Source organism: Myotis davidii, unplaced genomic scaffold (assembly GCF_000327345.1).
Source record: "Myotis davidii unplaced genomic scaffold, ASM32734v1 scaffold54, whole genome shotgun sequence".
Classification (NCBI taxonomy): Eukaryota; Metazoa; Chordata; class Mammalia; order Chiroptera; family Vespertilionidae; genus Myotis; species Myotis davidii.
The window spans coordinates 4009781-4029306 of NW_006287915.1; the positions used below are offsets into that span (position 1 = coordinate 4009781).

A 19526-nucleotide genomic window follows, 5' to 3' on the forward strand; every position below is an offset into this window, starting at 1 on the left:
CACCCCGCAGCCGGGAATGAGCGGATGGCCGGGATGGAAGCGACTGGGGTGAACCAGCCGGGTGAAGTCCCAGGGCCGCAGAGCTGCGCCGGGGATCTGTCCTGGAAGAGCCTTCTCTTCTCCCTGGACACTTTAAGCGGCGGCGGCGGCCGGCGGCGAAAGGTGGCAGACCGGACAGCGAGCCTCCCCCTTCCCGATGTGGCTCTGGCCGCCGGAGAACACAAGTGAGCAAGAAGTGCCAGGCCGGGCCATCCCCTTCAGGTAGATGACGCCCTGGGTTTCCTCGCTATCCCCGTGGGGAGAGCCGGAGTGCGTGTGTGTGTGTGAGTGCGTGTGCATGTGTGTGCTCGTGTGTGCGTGTGCACAGGCTCTCGGTCTAGATGGCCCAGGCTACTCTGGCTGCATTCAGGGACTGAAACTCCCGCAGAAAGGCAAAGGAGAGAGCGAGGGAGCGCGAGGAGGCAGGGGAGGCGGGAGGGAGGGGAGCGGCGGAGAGGCTGAGGCAGGCACTGGGAGATTAGAGAGCTTTTCTCCTCTGTCACACTAGACACCCACAGCCACAGAGGGGGTTGCTGAGCCGCCTGCAAGAAGTACATTGTAAATCTTCAGCGCAACAAGCCCCGCAGTCACCCCTCTTCCAGACTCAGCCTCACCGCGTCTCCCCGGAGGAATCCTTGCAGCCTTAGGCTATTAACACCGAGAGCAAAGGCAGATCCTGCTGGGGAGACTTGGCGGTGTCAGATTTCACATCCAGCTCGCCGGAGGATTTGGAGGATTGTATGTAAAGTAGAATAAATTCTCCAACGCCTAACTGCGCATATTATGCAGTGTGATGTGTCCAGGTGTGCAGTATTAAAAGAAGGATTAGCAATGAACTATTAGAATCCTCCGGAAGTAACGGCTAGAGAAAAGACACCCCCCCCCCCCATCGAATAATTTCTATTTTTAGATTGGGGGAATGACACTACAATGCCTTCAGTGTAACATTCAGGACTAAAAACTTGAGACTGAGCAACACTGGGAAGAGGAGCCCCATTTAGACTTACTGGAATAGTGAACACATATATTCCATGATTGGTCAGTTTTTCACTTCAACTAGCCACAATTACTTTTTTTGCTGTTTTTAGTGTTGTCATGAAAATTGTTTAAACTCTTTCCAAATAGTTATCAGTAGAAAGTGTTCATTGGCAACAGGAGCATCAAAACAGGTCTCTGGACCATTGGCTGGATATGGACCCTTGTCTAGGTGTAGAGAAGTTTTAAATTATATGTAGAGAGTTCATGAGCATATGGGCTATCCAATCCTTAGAATTTGTGTGAAAAGCCTTAATTGGAACAATATTCAGAAAAGAGCCATTCCAATGGTAACAACTAAGAGGCAGGAGTCTCTGTATTTTTATAAACAAAGTGTGATAGGCTTCAGAGTAAAAAAAAAAAGAAAAGAAAAAGAAAGAAAGTAAAGCACAGAATAAAAAGAGAAAGAAGTAATTATTTTTATATTTCTTCACATCTTCAAATCCTGAAGGGATTTTAAAAATTACATCTTTATGTATGTATGCATGTATGTATGTATGTATTTATGTATTTTTACAAAAAGGAATGTCTAATGTCACTTGCTTTGGAGTCCTGAAAATATACAATTAAAATATTGTGTTTGTCTTTAAAGCATGACCAGAGAGAAGAGACCAAATACACATCATCTTTAGCAGGACAGCCACTGAAAACCTAGCCCTGATCCATAAAACTCATTTCCATTTATCCCCAGATGGGATACAGCCCCACTGCCATTCATTCTAAATGTCCACTTGAAGCATTTTTAAATGATGATGAAAAAAAGTGCCAGGGTGGGGTTTTTTTTTTTAAAGCATGTATGTGGGCCGTTAGCAACAGACCAAGGGAAATGCCACATTCTGTTCAAGTTACTTTTTTCTGTTCTGTTTTTAAATCTCTGTGCTCTTGTTGTCCATATGTATCTGGTTGTATGCATTTTAAGAGTTGAGGAGCTGGGGTTCACTAGTTTGTTGTTGCTGCTTTTCTTCACAGAATCAGGAAATACAGTACAGGCAGGCATAAAGAGCTGTGTGACTCTTAGCAGGTTACCAGACTTCCCTGAGCTCAGGGTATGAGTCTGGCAGTTCAGGATTATTGATCTAAAGTCTATGGATTCAGTTTATTTGGATTATTAGAGGAATCTGGGATCACCCCCAGAAGTCTGAGAACCACAGTTTAAATGAAGAACTTACCCACTAAGCAATATTTAAGACCTTTCTCTAAAATGCTTTTAATCAAGAAAAGATTCAAAGGCCTTTTCTGGTCTTCCTTGTTTTTATCAATGAGCTTATGTGTTTTTGAAATTACTAAAATGCAGTTCTCAAATGTTCCTGAATTAAAGACTATATTTCCCAATTAGTAAAGCCTCTACTGGTTGTGATTACATTATTGGATGGGTTACCTTTGAAACCCAAGTAGAATGGACACAAGCTTATTAACACAAAGTGGACACAACTTATTAAAACATAGATACCCCTAAAGTGCATCTTTATCCAGTGAACTCAGTATCAAAGCCAAGTGCATAAATATTTTTTTCTCTCAATTTGATGTTACAAAAGGATCTCAGTGAGTTTTCTTTTTCTTTCTTTCTTTTTTTTTTTCTTTCTGAAAGTATATAGCACCCTTCCCTTGAGAAGCAAGCACTTTGGTAAAATATTTTCTAGAGAATGCCCATTTTACACTCTAAAAAAACAACAACAACAAAATTTCAGATTGTGTACCTAACAAAAATATTAAAGCAATGATTCACTACTGCTCCTATGAAGAAGTTGCCGTCAGTGTTGTGGCTCACTAAATTTGAGATAGTTTGACTTTGCCAGCACTAGAGCCATGTAGTGGAATAAGACTTTCCGAAGAGCCTGATGCTTCTCTCAGAAACACATTTATTGTTGGGAGAATTTTATGATTATTTTCTTAAGCTAATCAATGTCTTCAAAGCCATTTCATAGTCATATTTGATTTAGGGGATTGTAAAAGTTAAAACAGTTTGAGTGCTTAATATACATGATGCCAAACGGAAGTGATTTAAATTAAATCTACACTTTGGCCCTGTAAATAATCAAAAGGAACTAGCTTCCTTCAGTGAATGAGCTGGCTTCAGAGTCTTTACTCTTTGATTACTCACACTTGGACTGTTTTTTTTTTCCTTTTCACACTGGTTTGTGTGAGGCACACTTAAGTGCCCTTGTATACTCAGCCCCTTCAAGTGCAATTAGTGCTCTGTATCAGAGGCATGTTGGCTCAGGAGAAAGAACTAAGTCCCATCTGCCCTCACTCCCCTACATTATCCTAACTAGTTACTTAGATTCCGTTTCTTGGTCTGTTGATGTAGAAACTGTATGATAGGAGTTAGATGAGGTATCCTCAGAAAACTCTTCCAGTCCTCAAACTTTTTGAAAGAAATTCCAAGGCTTATACACTCGTCTCATTATGCTCTCAAGGGACTTGTAATTAATCTTCTTCATTGAGAAGCAAACAAAGTAATTAAAAACTAAGTTTTATGTGTGAAGAGAATTTATAAAAATATGCTGTACTGGAAAAAGCACATGGGGGGAACCAACCCCTGCGACTGTGGCGGTGAGGATAGGACTGATATCTTTTAGGAGAGGATATATTCCTGAAGACCTCACACCATTGGAGACCAATGCTGATGAGAGTGGCTGAATGAATGGCGGAGTCTCTGTTTACCAGCGAAGGTGGTGCCGCCATGTGGCAATAATAAAACAGCAGTTTGAAATCTAAGATTGTGATCATTTGATGTAATTTTATTTGAACTACCTTCAGTGAATGAGCTGGCTTCGGAGTCTTTCCTCTTTGGTTGCTCACACTTGCACTGCTTTTTTTCTTTGAGGCAACTCATATTATTGCAGACTTATGTTTGTATATTGCATAATTTCAAAATATCATACCATTCAAGCACAAAATCTGTCAACATTGTTGATGAGCTTTAGATGAGAAGTACCCTTCTAGACAGAACATTCCTCAAGACCTTAACGATGGAAAGAGGAAAGAGGAGAACTGTTTAAAATTAGCCATCATTAAGACAGTGCAACTTCATGATGTCTGTGGTTTGCCAACTACAATTAACACCTTGATTTAACTATTGTCTGAGTTTTTTGTATTTAAAAAGATGAATCTGATTGGAATTATATCTAAATTTGATCATAATTTTTCTCACATAAAAATAGGTGAACAGTAAAAGGAAAACACTTTCTAACATATTAAAAACTACATATTACTAATCCTAGGAAAGTCTCCTCATTAATCTTACACCAAAACAGAACCAGTCTAAGAGCGTAAAAGGAGTATTTTATGGCGCATATAAGGAGAAGGATAACCAAATATCCACAGTGTCACTCCCAATTCTACCATTGGTTATATCCAGACAGGAGAGAATTAGGATCTCAGGAAAACTGTATTATTGTTTGGGGGCTCTAACACTAGATTAGAACTCTTCAGTGTTCACTGTGGGCACTTTGGTTTCTGATCTCAGTAAGAAAGCTCTATAAAAAGGCAAAGAATGTATCATAGAAACATTTGCAATTTATGTATGAAACTTCCAAACGTGATATACGCGAAATTCTACAAGCAGAAAAGAAATTGGGTAACTTTCCGGAGGTGTAGTCCATTTGAACAGCGTTCAAGAAATACTGCTAACTATACCAATATTGTTTTTACCATGAATTTAAATTGTTCAAATCTATGTTTCTAAATAAATATGGCAAAAAGAGTTAATAATAATAATGGCAAAGATTTTTCAAGGGGTTACCTTGCATCAGGTATTTGTCTAGGCTGTGTAGGTTATATTGGTTTAATCATGAAAATAACCTCATGAGGTCAGTGCTGTTATTTCATTTGACAAATGTGGAAACTGAGGCTCAGAAAAATTAAATGATTTGGCCAGTCACTTAATTTGTAGGTAGCAGAACTGGAATTCCAACCTAGAATTACTTCATCACCTGTACATTTAACTATTATGCCATATTATTTCCTGAAAGGTAAGCTAGATGTCAACTCTCTGTTGCATAATTGATATTCGCTGCATAATTTATGAAGTCAGTGCTAGGCAGAGTGCTAGAGCTATAGCACTGAACCCAACAGCTGTGGTCTCCACCCTCACTGTGCCTGGCACATGATAAGTGTGATGTGGGTATTTGTTAAATGAAATGAATAGAGAAAATGTAATATGATCCTAAGCAGAAAAAAAATAGTTATAAGTTTATAAAGTACTGACAGAAATTAAAAAGGAAAATGCTATACATCCTGGATTGAGAACTAAGTAGTTGAGTTTACTATAGCTTATATTCATTTGGTGGAAAAAGCAGTTTATATGCCTTAGAAATCTTACCTCTTGAATGCATTAAAAAATATATCCTTGACCCAGGCTTACTTGACAACTCAAATTTACATGAAATGAAAGTGGCGACACCTCTTTCAAACCATGAAAAGTATCCACTAGAAAGACACACACCCGCACGTATATAAATGTATAGTCATATAAAGATATTAAATTATTCACTCTTCTTCTATTTAATAATAAAACACATTGTTTATCTTATAAAACCTACAAAGAGACAGATATATAAATATTTATCACTAAATATTTATCACTATTTAAATGAGGTAATTACAATATTTTCTTAAATTTGAGTAGCAAATGATCATTGTAAATGGGTTGATAAAGATATTAGGAGAGAGATGGTAAAGTTTTTCTCTTTTAGATATTAAAATATCAATAATCTTGATGTTATATGCCTGAATGTGATTATTTGAGAGCTGATTTTGATCTAGAGTGGGGTTTTTTTATTTTACATATTATACAGATTTTCTGAGTCAGTATTCTAGTCAAAGATACAATCATTTCAGAATGAGAAACAACACATTTTGTTAGAAAATATTTTGCAAGCTATATATATATATATATATATAGTACAAAATAATAGTAAAACTAGAAATTGCATTGTTTTCAACTTACTGAATTCCTACTTCTAAACTAAGAAAATAGATGAATTATAATATTTCCTTTAAAGTTATAGGACTGTTTATGCATAACACATCTCTTAATTGTAAACTGAAGAATAGACTCTTCGTGGTCTATACCTTCTTGCTCATAATCAGAAATGTCTGCTAGAGAAGACCCAGTTCCTTCTACCACTTGGAGCTATTACTAAGGATCATTTGTGACTCTTTATTTTCAGGATTTTATGCCAATGCTATGCCAAAATCATACCATTTCTTCTTTCTCTGTGTGTGATTTTCTGAGAACATTTCCCCATTCATATCCAGGAAGTACTCTCCGAGTATCCTGAAAGGTAGGTGAAATAGGTATTTGGAAATATGTATAGAAATTATTGGAATTCAAAGTCTTTAGATAAAATGCCTTTTTATTGGTGGTTTAAAAGTTATTTATTTGTCATTATAAATATTAAAAGTTTATATGTATCATTATACTACAAATATGATGTTAAATAGGGTTTTTTTACAGTTATATTAAAAGCATTAAGTTCTTGGCACTCTACAAAACATAAAAAAGAAATGGTCATAATGTATAACATATAATGATTAGGAGTCTGTGTCTGGAAAGAAAAATTTTCCCACAAAATAACTATTACACAGAAATATTCAAACTACTAACTTTTAAAAATAACCAGCTATTTGATTGAATGAAACTTTTTTACATTAAAAAAGGAAAGAACCTGCATATAAATGTCTTGAGTTATTAGCATGTTAAGATTTGGATGATCGTGTCATGAAATAGGGTTAATTCTCATAATAGAATTTATTTGGTATAAAAGTTGCCTGTGATCTTCACTTTTGTCACTTTTCTCTTTAGTGCCACCTTGTGGGTTAGCCAGTAACAATAAATATAGTATAAGGTTTTGAGGTTTGGGCTTTATTTTTTGTTTTCTTTTCCTCTGCTGCATTAAAACTAGTCTTAGAAAATAGTCTGGTAAAACTCATATGTGAAGCAATTTCTTTGTTTTCTCAGGGAAGCAACCACTTCACTAAAAGATATTTGCCATAATTCTGCAATTGGACATTCCGGACACCAGAACAGTTTCCCAGAGATTGGAAATATTGGAGTCTACACAAAAATCGATGTTCATTTACAGGGTAATCACCAAACTTGTCTTGGATAACATAAGTGACAAGCTCTGACTTATTATTTTTCCATAAGAAAAATGTTTTCTTAAGTCAGTATCATTTCTACAACAGTGCCCCATGAGAATTGATTGTAGGTGATTTGAAACGCTGCTTAATCCTATTTTAGAAAACACTTTTGTATCTGATTTAGTCTTATGTGCAGCTTCCTTCTCACATCAGATTGAATTTACATTGAGTTACCTTAGTTTATTTTAATTATGCTGCAGTTATAAAGGAATGAGGAAAACTCAGTACAGTATGTTGAAACATCTCTTATTGAAGACACATGGGAAATGTGTTATACATTCCCTAATATTCTCCATATATTAGAGGTGCTATAATAATCTTTTAAATAGCCAAACAACAAAAAAAAGAATAGTTTCTCCTCTTAGAAACACCTAAGTATGTTAGAATTTATTGCTAAGCATTTTTGTGGTATAATGGAGAAGTAAATCTTGAAATGCCTTTATGGAGTTATTTCAGAGCAAGTGAAAACCACGTATAATCTGGTCTTTTTAAGAGTGTATGTAAATGTCCATATCTGAACTCCTTCTGCCCTTTTAGGAGTTGGAGGTTGTACCATGTGTTATGCAAAAAGTAATTTTCCCTGGATGTGCAATAAGGCCTCAGATTTAACCTATAACCTGAATGTCATCAGCTATCAGTTATCTATGCTGGAAGCACACAAACAACAAAAAGCATTCTGAGTATTCTTATGGGCTTGCAAAAATCTTACTGTAGAACCAAAGCAGCCAAATACTAACAGCAAGGCTGTAAAAACCTTAGAATGTAACTCTCTAATCATTTCTAACGTGCACAAGTCTTATGCTTTTTCTCCGAAAGTAGTATATTGTGCTTTCCAATTCAAAAAATGAGTTTTAGCTGTTAATTTTGAACCCTTTGAGATTTTAATTTGTCCATGACATTCTGACACATACATGTTTTCCTATGGATTTGGTACCAGAGCAAATTAAAAGGTGCCTTAGGAAGTCCTCCGTTTAGCCTTTGCCTGGTTGACCTTAGCATCCTTGTTGTTAGAATTTAACCACCCGCCCCTCCCTCAAAAAAAAAAATTAGGGAAAGGACTTTCTTATCTGGGATTGTGAACCATTATGACGATTTTTCTGATCACGCTTCAACTTCAGCTTTACTAATAAAGGTGTGTTTTCCTTCGGTTGAAGCTGCATAGAGCTTAATAAATAAGCTGCTGTGTATTGCCATCCAAAAGATTTCTGGGACATGCTGTGCTGTTGTTGGCAGTGTAGGGGTTTTACTGTATTAGAGTAAGTGGTACTTTCCCCAACCACACAGCTTAACTCCAGGTATTTTGCCTCTCCTCATTTTGATAATATTCATGTTAAATATATGGGGTTTTTAAACTTTGAAAGCAGCAGAATACATTTTATATCTACTCTGTTACAAATTAAGCAGATCCTAATTAAGTGGGTCACATTATATACCAACAACCTTTCACTTTAATGTCAAAAGGCTTTTATGATCTCTATTCAGTGCCTATTAAAGTGAGACTGAGCAAAATATTTTCTTGATATTTCTGAGAATTTCAGTTTTAGTTTCAAAGGATCATTCATTCCTTTAATCTTCCAATATGGAAAAGTAATGAGTATTGACTCGTTCTTTAGAGGCGCTAACATTCAACTAGGTAAACTTAGTAAGTGATAGCAATTAATGTTCTCTTTTGTCTTCTAGACAGAAAATCAAAGCTATTTAAAGTAAGGATGTGTTTAAAATCAATGTATGTCCACAAGTTAACATTAATGTTTACAGATACTTTCTGTGACCATTATGTCTTATTTGGGTATGTTTGTGTCCTTATTTTCTATACTTGTATATAAAGATATAGAGATAAATATAAATAGATGAGAGAGGTGTATACAGGGTGGGGCAAAAGTAAGGTTATATTTGTGAGTACCCAAAACACAGAGTTTATTCTAGCATTATTATTTATTAATTATTGTATTATTTTCCATACACACACTTTATGTTTCTGTATGGTCTAAATAAAAGTGTTTTATTTATCACTAGGCTAACCTGCTGGGTCATAAAGTACACACTTAGTTCTCTGTGCCATTCCTCCATATTCAGTGCTTGCCACAATAGTCATTAAATTGCCGATGTGATAATCATTCCAATATATCATTCTAAAACCATGATCATAGAATGATTTCTTTGTTTCTATGAGACTTACCTGTAGTAATTCTCTGTTTAATGTTCAGAATTCTATAGAGGTTTTCCTTTAAATGTTCAGAGCAGGAGCTATACCTTCTAGGATGTGCAAATAATCAAGTCTTAGCCACATTATCCTATCTAATAAAGAGGGAATATGCTAACTGACCTTCATGCCATCGCAAAGAAGACGGTGCCCACAGCCAATAAGGAGGGAATATGCTAATTGACTGCACCGCCCTCAAAAATGGCAGCACCTACAGCCACAAGATGGTAGCACCCAGTCCCCTCAGCCCCCAGGCGGCCCGGCCGCTCCATGTGCCTGCCTCCGGAGCCCCCCAGTCAACCTCAGCCCCCCAACTGCCCAGGGCTGGCCCAAGGCATAAGCAAGCCTTGGATGGAAGCTGCCTAGGGCTGGTTACCGAGGCTCAGGTAACCAGGGCCTGCCAAGGTTTGTGCTGCCGGCAGTGGCAGCAGCAGAGGTGTGATGGAGGCATTGCCTTTCCCTGATTGCCAAGTCACCTCCTGCTCCTGAGGGCTCCCGGACTGTGAGAGGGGACTGGCCGGGCTGAGTGACTCCCCCTCCGGTGCATGAATTTTCATGCACTGGGCCTCTAGTAAAATATAATCCACATTATGAATGAACAGAATGAGCCCTCAGATCTGATTGCCTAAGGCTCAAAATACTAATACTCCTGACACACCTTGCATGTATTAACTACCTGGAACTGCATTAAATTAAGAGAATCCATTGGGATCTTGACCTCGGCCTCACTTCCCCAGCTTTCCTGCTCCTGCCCACCTGCAAGGGGAGCTTCTGCTCTGCAGACTGAGGGCTGCCTCTGCGCTTCACCTCCTGCTGTTTCCGCAAAGCCAACAGGATGGGGCCCAAGGAGTTTTATCTTCTAGAGTTCCTTTGTGAAGTGACTTAATTAAATTTTTCCCAAAGTGCAATATTCTCCAGTTCTTTCTCAGGAGGACAAATTGACGAGACACAGAAACAGGTCTAAATGAAGTGAATTTTTTTTAATGAATTCAAATAACATCATGAAAAAGCACTTTGAATTTTTCAATTCCCAGGCAATTGGTTCTACAAAGAAAACCTTTCTAAATGATCCACATGCTTTCATTTATTAGTCTAGAGTTCTTGCTCAAGGAATTATTTGCATTGGTAATATATAGAACATCATGGTGATTTACTTGCTTTTCTAATATCTTTGCCCACAGACTCTTTAGAACTGAAAAGTGAAGTGACTATCAGAGAAAGCTCAGTAATAAAAAATAAAGTATCTAAAAGCAAAGGGGAAAGAGCTGAATCCCATTTTTAAAAATCAAATTTTGCAAAAAGGAAATGTCACAGACATCTTGCTTATCTGTTAATAACCACTTAAGAAAAAACGGTAATTTCTTCCCAATCATCAAATTAGGTTTCTGCCAATCTCATGATCTCCTGGAGGGAAGTGTCTTATGAAATTAGCAATCTCCTGGAGAGAAGTGTCTTTGAGAAGTCCAGACAACTTTAAACAAAACTGAATAGCCTTCATTTACCCCATAACCATTCAGGAAATAATATAGATAATGAAACAGTAAACAAAATAGTGAGTGAACAGTGCTTTAACTAAAAGATAATTTTTCACATGCTTTAAAATTTAGTCCAGTACCATCAAGATTAAGAAAAATACAGCCACTAGGCACTGTGGTTTTTGTCTCAGAAAATCATTATCTACTTCCTTGGTACTTCTATAACAACTGAAGAATAGGAAAAAATATCCTAGGTAGGTCTAAAATTCTTTTTAAATTGTGCCTTTCAAATATATAAAATATTGTGTGATGATGATGATGATGATGGTGGTGATAAAAACAAAGCAACTAAGCAGCACTATTTGTGGCATTATGAAAACCATTGCCAATATCTTCATTTCCCTTGAGATCTCTAAAGTCAGGAGTATTGCAGCCTGGACTGCATACCATATTTATCAGTCATTTCCCATCATGCAGTGTTCACGCCTAGCTGGTATGATGCCATTGTTTAATTTCATATAGTAGTCCTCTCAATGAGCCATACCTCTGTGCTGATGAGGATCCTGAATCTCTTTTCTCCTGGCCCAGGATCTGCCTCACCAAAGGACTATAGCTGTCCTTAGATATTCTGGCACCACAAGGAGGGGCCTGCAATGTGCTCCCCAACTTACATCGATCTCTTTTTGTCACGGCCACTAAGATAAGGATTGTATCTCAAGGCTTCTTTTCTGAAACATGTCCCAAGATTATTCATCCTTGTTATTTATTTACTAGTGGCCCGGTGCACGAACTTCATGCACATCAAAAGGGAATTAAGTAGATCCGCTCCAGGACTGCTCAAGCCTTGCCATGGCAGTTAGGGCATGGCCCCCCTGTCTGTGTCTGCTCCAGGCAAGCCCCCCCACCTTTGTCCCTGCCCAAGTCCCCGCTCCTGTCCCTGCCCACCAACTCCTGTGCACGCACAGCCCGTTGACCGGTCGTGATTGGGACACTGTTAGGACCAGTTAGCATATTACCTCTTTATATATAGATAGATGTATTCATTCATTTATTGAGCAAATATTTATTAAGAAACAACTGTGTGCAAGATACTCTTCTTGGTATAGTGAACAAATGGGTTAAATTCCCACCCTCATGGAGCTTCCATTCTAGTGGGGATACAGGCAATAAAATTTTTTAAGTAAAATAAATGGGGCTAAAAGAAGGGATATAGAGTGTAACTGACAAATTACAATCTGTTGTGAGTCCTAAAGTAATTCTTCTGGTGAATTTGATGAGAATTCACTGAAAGATTTTAAAAAGAGAGAGAACAGTTCTGAGGTTATTAAAATAATCTATGTCAGAGATGATTGTGTCTTGAACCAGGTAGGTAGCAGCAGAGCCAGTGAGAAGTGACTTGGTTTTACTAAAGAACTGTACCTGGTGTGTGTGTATGTGAGACCTCATGGTTGATACCAGGATTTTCATCTGAGCAACTACAAGAATGGAGTTGACATTTTAGAAGGCAAAGACTTACGGGAGAAGATGGTTTTGTGTCTATACTGCTGATAGTTGAGGACATGTGGTTGAAGATTGAATTTTATTTGGCAATGTGGAGGCCATTAGGGACCCTCACATGAACAGGCTTCAGTAGACAGTTGGAGACAAAGCATAATTGGAGAAGTTTCAAGAGTGAATAGGTGATGAGTGGAGAATACAGGCAAATATTCTCTACTTCATGGATAAGTTGTCGGTTAAGTAGGTACATGTGGTAGTGGGTGCTTGTGAACATTCTCTCCCAATTGTGTCTATTTTCTCAGCTGGGTAGGTAAGAAGGTGTTAAAGGTTTGAGGAAAAGGTAAAATGTATTCTATAGTAGTCTAAGAAGATGAGTAAATAGAAAATGAAAATGTTAGGTTTTATGATTATTGGCCCTAGGTGTTTACACTTTATTAGTGGACACAAATTTAAGGTTTTCTGGAGCCGCTCTATGCCATGTGGGTGCAGGCCTGCAGTAGTTGGGTTTTGATTTAATAGAATTAAGAGCCAGCCAACTGCTTCAGAGAGAAAGCTGGGCAAGGGAGATAAATGTTACTGGCAAGGGAGCAATTGTAAAAATGAACCATGAATCAAAACTAAGTAAGGAGGGGAAAAAAAACCTGAGTAAGGAGGAAAATGAGGGTTAAAGGCAGTGAAAATGGGGTACAATGATTAGATTATAGGTCCCTGTAAAGTCGATAAAATATTACTACTTATTAGTTTTTTAAATGAAGATACTAAATTTAAGGCACAGAAACCTCAACTAATAGTGGCTCTTGAATCTCTGTGCTCTAGAACTCAAATATACATGTATCCTTTTCTATACTGTCATTTGTTATACTTAATGCCACTGACACCCACTAAGCTTTTATGTGTAGGAAGGAATTTCTGTTCTATTACGAATCCATTTTTTAAACTTTATTTTCTTCCTATACTCTTGTTAATTTTTCCCAGTCATGACTACACCTGCTTTCCACTAAGATTCCATTTTCATAGCAAATTTTATCATTATAAGCCCTCAAGTTACAGGATGAGGGGGAAAAATGATTGCATGAATTGATGCAGAAGAAAACACTTAACAAAATCCAATACCCATTTATAATTTTAAAACTCTCAGCAAGTTAGGAATATCCAAAAGCAACCTCATCTTAATAAAGAGCATATAAAAACCACCCATAACTATTATTCTTTTTAAAATAATTTTAAAAATCACACATTCGTGATTCTTTAATTGTCCAAATATTCAAATATTTTAATGTGTAAATATTCAAGTATTTAATATTCAAATAAGGGGACATTGTTACCAACCTCACAGAAATAAAGAGAATTAACAAATATAACAAATTTATACCTGTAGAATAAATAAATTGGATTAAATGGGCAAATTCCTAAAAAAAAAAAAGACACAAATTACTGACTCAAGAAGATATAGAAAATATAAGTAGGTTTTTAACAAATAAAGAGAATTTAAGACTTAAAAACTTTTATGAAGAAAATCCTAAGAACAGATGGTCTCCCAAGAATTCTACAAAAATAAAACTCTTTGCACCTAAAAAGTGGTTTCAACAAAGTTACAGGCTAAAAGATCAAAACAAAAATCAGTGTTATTTCTATATAGTAACAATGAACATGTGAAAACCAAAATTAAAACACATTTATAATCACTCCAGAGAAAATGAAACGTTTGGGTATAAGCCTTACAATACATGCACACTATCTGTAGGCTGAAAATTTCAAATACTGATAAAAGTCAAAACAACCAAAATAATCAGAGAGAATTATCATGTTAATAGATTGGAAGGTTCAACATCGAAAAGATCAGTTCTCCCCAAATTGATCTATAGGTTTAATTTTATTAAGGAAATGTGAATTAAACCACAATTAGCTATCACTACATACCTATCAGAATGGCTAAAATAAAATAAAAAAATAGTGACTGGTCAGCTGGAAGAAGGTAAACGGGATAAATGGTGACAGAAAGAGACTAGACCCTGGATGGCGAGTACACAATGCAATGTGCAAATGATGTATTGTAGAATTGTGCCCATATAATTTTATTAACCAATGTAACCTATGTAAATTCAAAAAAATAAAGATAATGATAACACCACATATTGGCAGAAATTAAGAGAAACTGGATGCATACATTATTGGTGGGAATGTAAAATTGTACAGCTACTATGGAAAAGGGTATTGATGTTTCTTACGAAACTAAACATGTACTTATCATATGACCCAGCAATCGCATTCATGGGCATTCCAGAGAAATGAAGCTTATCCACACAAAATCCTACACACAAATATTCAAAGCAGCTGTATTAGTAATAGTGAAAAATTAGAAGTAATTCTAATGTCCTTCAACAGGTAAATGGTTAAGCAAACTGTGGTTTATCTATAGCATATATATACACACACATTGCTGGTGGGAATTTAAAATTGTGCTACACTGGAAATCAGTTTGGCAATTTAAAAAATTTAACATGCATTTACTATACAACACAAAGTCCACTTCAGCATCTATCCAGAAAAATAGAAATTTGTTTATATAAAAACCTGTACATGAGTGTTCGTAACTGTGTTACTTATAGTTACCAAAAATTGGAAGCAATCCAAATGTCCTACAATGGGTGAATGATAAACTGTGATACATCCATACCACGAAATATAACTCAGCAATAAAATGAACAAACTATTGATATACACAACAACGTGGATGAATCTCAGGGAATTATGCTGAGTGAAAAAAATTAACCTCAAGATGTTGTATACTATATAATTCCGTTTCTGCAACAGCCATAAAATGATAAAATTACATAAATGAATAATTTATTAATGGTTTCCAGGAGTTATGCACAGCAGTAAGGATGAATGGGAGGGAAGTGGATATGGTTATATAAGGGATCTTTATGGTGATGGGACTGTTTTGTATTCTGACTAGTGGTAGTGACATAAATCTACACATGTAACAAAATTGCACAGAATTAAATACACATACATGCACTGTCTCAAATGAGTGTATTAAACTTGTGAAATTTGAATAAGGTCAATGGATTATATTTGATGTCAATTTTCCAGCCTGATATTATAGTATACTACTAGAGGCCCAGTACACGAAATTCTGCACTGAGGGGTAGGGGGAAGGGGGTTCCTCAGCCTGGCCTGCACCCTCTCGCAGTCCAGGAGCGCTCGGGGGATGTCCGACTGCCACAGAGGCAGGAGAGGCTCCTGCAACCACCACTGCACCTGCCAGCCGTGAGCCCAGCTTCTGGCTGAGCAGCGCTCTCCCTGTGGGCGCACACTGACCACCAGGGGGCAGCTTCTGTGTTGAGCATCTGCCACCTGGTGGTCAGTGTGTGTCATAGTTCCACAGTTTGGTTGATTTGCATATTAGCCTTTTATTATATAGGACTAGTGGCCCAGTGCACAAATTCATGCACCTTGAAAGGAACTGTAGGCTGCAAGGCTGCAGTGGGCACATGGGTGGGTCTCTGCCCATCCTCCACACCTGGCCCCTCCTGCCACAGCCCCCGGTCCCTTGTCTACCAGCAGCCCTGCTCCCACCACTGCTGCTCCCATGTGCTGACAGCACCAGCCCCACTCGCATCTGCTAACAGCGCAGAGTGATTGGGGCCAGCACCAACAGTGGGTAAAAGCGGTACCAGCGCTGGCAGCAGGTGTGAGCACTAGCGGGACCATGGCGTACAGGAGCAAACAATTTTCAGTAACCACTAGAGGCTCACCCCACACAATGACAGCGACCAGTGCCCCACCTTGGTCTGGCACTCTCACTCATCTGCTCCACCATCCCGCCATGGCCAATGCCTGCCATGTTCCTCTCTCTGCCGCCTGCTGCTGATGCCCACCAAGTTTCACGCGCACCTTCTGGTGGTCAGCACACGTCATAGCAACCAGTTGGTGAGCCTGGCTTCTGGCTGAGCAGCGCTCCCCCTGTGGGAGCACACTGACCACCAGGGGCAGCTCCTGCGTTGAGCATCTGCCCTCTGGTGGTCAATGCGTTATAAGGACCAGTAGTTCCACCATGTGGTTGATTTGCATATTAGGCCTTTATTATATAGAATAGATAGTTATCCACGATGTTAACACTGGGAGAAACTGTGTGATGGATATAGAGAATCTTTTTTTAAATAATTCTTTATGGATGGAAGTATTACATATGTCCTCTTTTTCCCCCCATTGACCCCCTCCAGGCCGCCCACTCCCCCACCCCAGCCCTCACTGCCTCATTGTCTGTGGCCATGGGACCTGCATATATGTATACAAGGTTCTTGGTTGATTACTTCCCACCCACACACCCTCCCTCACTTTCTTTCTTTATTGTTTCTGTATAATCGCATCTGAGCCTCAATATTAAAAGTTAAATAAATAAATTACAATAACAGAGGAGGGGGGAGAGAGGGCTTTCCTGTGGAGAGCAGATAATTTGAGCAACATTGTTTATGCTTTAGAAAGGAGACATACACAGTAAGAATCAAACAATTCTACATCTGTAACTTTTGTTAAAAGTGACACACCATTTTGGGCAAGTGAAAGAAATAAAACAGCAGCATACATTTTCGGCTTTAACATTAATCTTTTAGACTATCCCTGGCCTTTTCTCTGGCCAAAATGAAAGAAATCTTCAAATCCACTGTGTAGCCTTTCTTAGGCCGAGAAAAGTCTCTGATACCTTTTCAAAGCAGCTTAGTGCCAGGCATCTTTGAGTATCCTCTAAGAGTCTGTTCGCAATTTATTAGGAAATGTTCTTTAAATTTCCTTCTGACTATACCCAATGAATTCCCATTTTAGCCAGTTCCTCGCTGCTCACTGACCTTTAGCATAACAGAGAGAGGTCTTTCAGCACCTGACCATCTGTTAAACCAAATTTAGATGAGACAAAGAATCCTCAAAGCTGGATTATCTGACCCCACACGAGTTTAATTTCCTAGCATCTTCAGCTGCCTTCCAAAGAATGTAGCCAGGCCTCACGTTTCTACATTCCAAACTGCCAACCTCTAATGATCTCTCCCATCTCTAAACTGCTTTAACACATTGCCTATACTAATGTGTTTATTTTAAACTAGGCATATTTATATGCCAATGAAAAGCATTGATTTCAAGTAGAAGCTTGATGCATGTTGAAAATGGGTTCACCCCTGTGGAAGCATCATAATCAAATTATGGGACATTTCATCACCCCAAGAAGTGCTTTGGCCTCTTTTACCAGCTCTCGGCCCCCATTATTTGCTTTCCATCACTATAGATTAGTTTTGTCTGTTCTAGGATTTTACCTAAATGGGAGCATAAGGTGTGCCTGGCTTCTTTAACTCGGCATAATATAGGGTATCCCCCAAAAATGTACATACATACTCTGAATAATTATAAAGGCAGTGTTCATTAAAATACATTTCATTTTCAAATCTGAGCTATTAGCTGTATACATTTTGGAGGACACCCTGTATTTTTTTAATGCACATATCTTTATTTTAACATTTAAAAGAATCACATAGTCATTCTGACAGCTTTACCAGGCATGGCCACCCAGTAAGTGACACGCACACTCAGTACTGAGGAGGTTATTGAGCCACGCCCGAACTGATGGGCCACTCTGCCCACAATGGGACCCTGAGTTCACCTTCCACAAGGACTCCTTACTCCAAACAAGCTGCAGGGCAGCTCAGCATGCTATTTTTATATTTATCTGCATAGTGTGTGTACTTCTAGTTGTTTATTTTTATTCTGTTACACACAAAGTGAGCCAAAAGTAGGTTTATTGTTGTTTGTATGGAAAATTCCATAATAATTAATAAATAATAATACAAGAATAAACTGTGTTTTACATACAACTATAAATCTACTTTTGCCCCACCCTGTATATATAATTTTATCTACTCACCTGTTAAAGGACATTGGATTATTTTTAGTTTAGTCTATTACAAATAGACTTGCTGTGAATATACATGTACATATCTTTGTATGTGATCGTATGCTTTTATTATTCTTCGGCAAGTATCTAGGCTCTTATAATCAAACTAGGGGCCCAGTGCTTGAATTGTGCACCTTGAAAGGAACCGTGGGCTCCAAGGCTACAGTGGGCACAAGGTGGGTCTCGGCCTATCCTCCATGCCCCCGCCCGGCCCCTCCCACCACAGTCCCTGATCCCCTGTGTGCGGAAGCCCCACTCCCGCTGCCATCACTCCCAGGTATGACGGTGCCACCCGCTGATGGCGTGGAGCAATTGGGGCCAGCACCAGCAACAGGTGCTAGCAGGGCTGATGCTGTCAGTGGGTGCAAGCGGCAGCTGCTACCCCAATCGCCCCTCAAGAGCAGAGGCAGGTGAAGAAGCTCTCAGGGGCAGTCAGGGCCGGCAGCCGCCGCTCGCACCCATTGATGGCACCAAGCGATCGAGAGCGATGCAGGGCGCCAACAGCTGATGCAAGTTGTGGCTTCAGTACCAGCAGCGGGTACGAGTGGGGCCAGCGCCAGCAGCAGGCACACGTACTGGGCAGGACCATGGCACACTGGAGCAAAGAATTTTCAGTAACCACCAGAGGCTCCCCCCAATGACAGTGACCGGCACCACGCCTTGGTCTGGCGCCCCCGCTCACCTGCTCCACCACCCCACCATGGCTGACGCCTGCCATGTTCCGTGCACACCCCCTGGTGGTTAGTGCATGTCATAGCTACCGGTTGTTCAGATGTTCGGTTGTTCTACCATTCAGTCTATTTGCATATTAGCTTTTTATTATATAGGATGATAGGTATTTACATATATAAGAACTTAACTGACTGTTCGACCATTGGACCAGTCAACTGGTAGCTATGATGCACACTGACCACGAAGGGGCAGACACTCAATGCATAGGCATAGAAAGATGGAACATACTGGTGAATCTCAAAGGGAAGGCGGGAGGGGGAAGAGTAGGAAGAGATTAACCAAAGATCTTATATGCATACTAGAGGCCCAGTGCATGAATCCGTGCACCATTGGGGTCCCTCTGCCTGGCCTCCAGGGATCAGGCCAAAACAAGCAGTCCAACATCCCCCAAGGGGTCCCGGATTGTGAGAGACTGCAGGCCAGGCCAAGGGACCCCACTGGTGCACGAATCTAT

At 39.0% G+C, this 19526-nt stretch overlaps 1 long non-coding RNA gene across 1 annotated transcript in view; it reads left to right on the plus strand.

Moving 5' to 3' along the window:
• The first annotated feature begins 6 nt into the window (after positions 1 to 6).
• The window catches only part of LOC102753296, an 83063-nt gene continuing 63543 nt past the window's right edge, over positions 7 to 19526 (plus strand). Inside the window, exons 1-3 of the long non-coding RNA XR_435461.2 lie at positions 7 to 261; positions 6249 to 6362; positions 7040 to 7164. This is a non-coding gene — a long non-coding RNA (uncharacterized LOC102753296). The remainder of the gene's footprint in view (positions 262 to 6248; positions 6363 to 7039; positions 7165 to 19526) is intronic.